Here is a 5,259-nt window from a genome sequence, read left to right on the forward strand (position 1 = left end):
GAACAACGTATATTATCTAGAATAACAATTGTTTGATTTATCCACTGTAAATGAATTTTATATGTTGAAGCTTCAGGAAAAAATAACAAACCTTTAAGCATTTAACTAAGTGCAAGAATATCAGAGGAGGTAACAAATAACGGTAGGAAATAACAAGTAGGAGAATGGAGGTATGATGTAACTAGAGATTTGAAGGGCAGACAGTAGGAAAGTGGGTAACATATGACAAGGTGAAACTGTCGAAATGTGGATCGTGTGCCTGTGAGAGAGAGAGAGAGAGAGAGAGAGAGAGAGAGAGAGAGAGAGAGAGAGAGAGAGAGAGAGAGAGAGAGAGAGAGAGAGAGAGAGAGAGAGAGAGAGAGAGAGAGAGAGAGAGAGAGAGAGAGAGAGAGAGAGAGAGAGAGAGAGAGAGAGAGGGGGGGGGGGAAGGACACAGAATAAAGTTGTAGGTCAGGGGTGCGAGAAAACTTTTAAACAAGTGATAACAATTTGAACTTGAGGGAAAATAGGAAAGAAAGAAGAAGAAGGAAAGAGAAAGAGAGCATTGAAAAGAAAGATGTATAGAGGGAAAGGAGAATGGAAAAGAAAAACAGAAAAGATAAAAGGAAAAGGTAAAAAGAAAGAAAGAGGGAAGGGAAAGAAGTAAACTTGACGAAATACTTACAAAAGACAGAATATAAAGAAAAAGGAAGAAAGAAAAAGATATTGGGAAAAATTTCGAAAGTGAAAAGAGGAAGAAAAGGAAAAATATAAAAGACGCAGGGAAAATAGCAAACGGGAAAACGGGAGATACAAACGGAAAAAAGAGAAAGGAAAAGAAAGAGGAAAATAAAAAGCGATATATGGAGATGGAAAATTTAAAAAGGAAGAAAAGTAAGAAAAGAAAAGGAAAATAGGATACAGAAAGATAAAACGAAAGAAAGAAAGCGAAAATGAGTGAAAGGGAAAGAAAGACAGAGAGAGGAAGAAATGAAGAAAGAGAGAAAACAGAGAAAGAAAGGGCCGGCTGCGGGACACACGATCAAGGGGGGACAAAGGAAACCTGAATGGCGGAAGAAGTTTGGGGCTGTAAACTTTGTGTGTAAACAAGAGAGGGAGGGAGGGACGAAGGAGGGAGGGAAAAGGAGAGAGGAGGAGGGATCGAAGGCAAGAGGATACAAAAGAGCAAGTGGGTTACGCTGGTAAGAAACATTGACTGGACAACGATAACAGTGAGAGAGAAGTGGATGTTGCCTTCTACCCTTTTGACACACACGCCTCCCAAATGCACTCACTCTCTTCACCCTTCCCTCCCAAACAACCCTTCCTCTCCTCCCTCTCCCTCACTCACACACACACATTAGATATTTTCTTTATAAACTCTGAAAAGACTTCCCAATAACTTCAGGTCGAGTCCGTGTGCCCAGGTTCCTCGCTGCGCCTTTACTGGTAATCTTAATAGTGGATGCCGCGGCGGAGGTTCGGAGGGCAGGGAGAAGGGTGACGCTGCGTGACAGTATACGAGAGAATGTGACCACAGGGAGGTATACGCGGGACGAAGGGGACTGGGTAGGGAGGAGCATAAGAGCATGTTGAGAAGAGGCAAAGGGGGACAGTAAACGATATGAGGAATAAGGCAGGAAGGGAAAGGAAGAGTAAAGAAAAGGGAAGGGAAGGGGAATAGAAGTAGGGGTGAGGTGGGGATGAGTTGCGGAAAGTATAAAGACAAGTGAAGAAGGGGAAAGTTAGGAGAGTATGAAACGGTATGGAGAACAGGAAGGGAAGGGAGAGGGGAGGAAAGGGAGAGGAATCTGGTTTAAGAATAAGATGAGGGGAAGGGTTACAGAGGGAGGTTAATAGTTCAAAAGGAAGGGGAGGTGATGAAAAAAGAGAACAGGGTCATGGTAAGGGTTCAACGGGATGGGGAGGAGGTGATGAAGGGGCACAGAAGCAAGGTATGAGAGAAAGGAGGGCTGAAGTGGTTCTGGTTGTTCAGGATAAGAAAAGGGTGAGGATATGGTGGTCTGGGATTAGGATATGATAAGGAAGGGATAGGAGGAGGCTCACAGGCTGGTTAGGGGGGTAGGAGGAGAGGGCCAACAGAAGACCCAAACTTTTGCTTTCTTTATCGCTCCGGGCGGCACGCAGCTCACTTTGTATTGAATCTTGGCTGACCAGCGGCCGGGACTCTATATTTCTTGGGGATTTAAGTGCTTTTTCTTTGTCATAATGAAAACAGTTGAGAGTTCAGTGCCCTAACATTATATTTTTGGGGGATTTGATTGTTGTTTATAATGGAAGAGTAGGGTGGTGACGTAGGAACAATAAATAGCACATCGACTTCACGCAGAGATAGAAGAGACGCACCCACCCACAAATACACCTCCCCACCTCCCTCTATACACAAAAATATTACTACTTAACAACCTCTTCTATTTATTTTTTTCTTTGACATAATGAAAACAGGAGATGAAGGTTCAGCGCCTCACCAATACATTTCCAACTCATTTCAGAGACGAACAAAGTTATATACCGGAAAAGCCTGAAGCCGTCACACACTTCTCGCCTTTTCTCCTTCTCTCACCATCACCACTGTCACCATCTCTCACTATCACCAGCACTGTCACCATCCCCTCCACCCCCCTACCACCACGGCCAGCGCCACCCAATATCTCAGGGAGGTAAACAGTATCTGCATGGAGGTCGCTGGTCCCGTTTCTCATTGTCTTTCTCAGCTCCGAGGCGCCGGCATGCTGGGTTAGGGAGGGAGGAAGGGAGGGAAGGATGGAAGAAGGGAGGGAGGGAGAGCGAAAAGTAAAGAAAACGAGTATATGAATGATGAAGAAAAGTAAGATAAGAAGGGGAAGGAATAGATGAAAAACTAAAAAGAATTGTAGTGTTAGAGGAACAAAACGGAGTGAATGGATGGAGGTTTCGTAAAGGATAAAAAGAGTCAACTGGGAGGAAGTGAAGCGCTAGAAATGGGACCAAAAAGAGAACCAGAATATTAAAGAGAGTAGAATCAGAAGTTGAGGGACGAAATAAGAGCACAGGGGGTTAAAAGAAGGCACAAAGACATGAGTAGCCGGTGTTTGCCTCCTCCATTTCCTTAGAATCCTACAAGTGGAAAAAGAGAAAGAGGGGAAGAGGGGAATCAGAAGTTGTAGGGATGAAATAAAAGAACAGGGGGTTAAAAGAAGGCAGAAAGACATGAGTGGCCGGTGTCTGCTTCCTCCTTACCCTTAGAATCCTACAAGTGGAAGAAGAGAAAGAAGGGGGAGTGGAAGGAGGGGGTTGAGGTGTGATACAGTGTGCTTGTTATAATCTCCAGCTAGAAACATACAAGGGGGAGAGTGGAAGGCCAGGGGGTGTTGGAGGTCGGTGAGTCGTGTGGTTCCTCCCCTCCCCCCTCCCTCCACGATGGGCCACGAGGGGAAAGGGACGTATCGGCAAGAGAAAGCGAGGTGTCAACGCTCAGCACATAACGAGGACGGATGGGAGGAGCCGCACCAACACCGCCTCCTCGGGATTTTTCTTTATTTCTTGTTTCCTTTTCGGCGTCTGTGCTGAGAATGAAGAAACGTTACTACTACTACTACTACTACTACTACTACCACTACTAACGCTACTACACTACTACTATTACTACTGCTACTACACGAACTCCTCCCCCCGCCATACACATATACATTGCTACCAAACAGCTTTCTCTCACTACTACTTTTATTTTTGCTGTTTTTGTTCTTCTTTTTCATCATGATTTTGCCATTGAGCTGATTCCCTTACTGTAGAAAAAGAAACATTACTTAGACATATTAGAGGATACGTTTGATCAAATGGGTTTTCTATATGACAGGTTTAAGGTATGATCAAATACTCAAGAAATTCACTCAACAGAAACAAAGAGGTATGAATTCTTACGTTATAAATACAGTATACCAATAAACACAAAATATATCGAAATAAAAACTGAGAAATGCAAAAAGAAACACGTCCTGGGTAAAAAAAAATATGTCAGAGGAGCTTTTCTTTATATACTTGAAACCCCAGAGACCATCAACAGCAGTCAACAGGTAACGCCAATCAACAGGTACCGGCAAGGGGTTCTCAACAGGTAAGATTAGGAAGACAGGAAGAAGATTACGGCAGTGAAGACGGGCAGGGAAACTAATACTCTGCTGAGGACTAATGAAAGACTAACTCCGATAATTAGCTTCCTTCTAATTAATGGATATATAAATTAAAAGCAAAGAACGAGTATTTACGATTCATTAGGAAATCTCTCTCTCTCTCTCTCTCTTTTTCAAGTTCCTCATAACCTTGTTCTAGAAAGCTTCGATAAATAAAAAAAACACCAACGATAAGGATGATGAAAGAAATAATGATGATAATACTGATAATAATAATAATAATAATAATAATAATAATAATAATAATAATAATAATAATAATAATAATAATAATAATAATAATAATAATAATAACAATAGTAATAAATAATAACAAAATAAAACCTCATTAACTCTTGCACTCGTAAAAAAAAAAAGTCATTCGGGAGACATCTGAGAATTTAAGGACCATTAATTTCCGAGAGTGAGAAAAAATTAAAGAAAGAATTAAAAGATGTGGAGGAGGAATAAGAATTGAAAAAAAAAAGTTTCTTATGATCTTTTTCTTCGGATCAGTAATCATGGTTAACTATTTCAGAGAGAGAGAGAGAGAGAGAGAGAGAGAGAGAGAGAGAGAGAGAGAGAGAGAGAGAGAGAGAGAGAGAGAGAGAGAGAGAGAGAGAGAGAGAGAGAGAGAGAGAGAGAGAGAGAGAGAGAGAGAGAGATACAGACAGGTACAGATAATCAGACAAGGAGAGAGATAGAGACAAACACAGACATAGACAGACAGACAAACGGACCCACTCACGCAATAGAGCCATAAAAGAAGAAAACGAAAGAAGAGAAACGAAACAAACAAAATAACAGGGCAATAAAGAAGAGAGCAAATAGAGGAAGTGAACTGAGGGAGCAAGGAAGAATGGGAAAATAATAAGAAAGAATGGAAGGAAAAGAAAATATAGCGAAATAAACTTGACGATAGAGAGAGAAGAAAGATTAAGAGAATGGATCGTATATATCTAATGTCATTGGCTCGGAGGAAAATGGAAATGGAAATACGGAATCACCTGGAACAGAAATGAGGAAAGAAAGAATAGTATGACTGGACCTTACTTGTTCAAATGAAACTGTTTATGGAGAAAAATGGAGAAAGGAGGATAAGACAAATCAG

This window comes from Eriocheir sinensis, chromosome 5, assembly GCF_024679095.1.
Source record: "Eriocheir sinensis breed Jianghai 21 chromosome 5, ASM2467909v1, whole genome shotgun sequence".
Classification (NCBI taxonomy): domain Eukaryota; kingdom Metazoa; phylum Arthropoda; class Malacostraca; order Decapoda; family Varunidae; genus Eriocheir; species Eriocheir sinensis.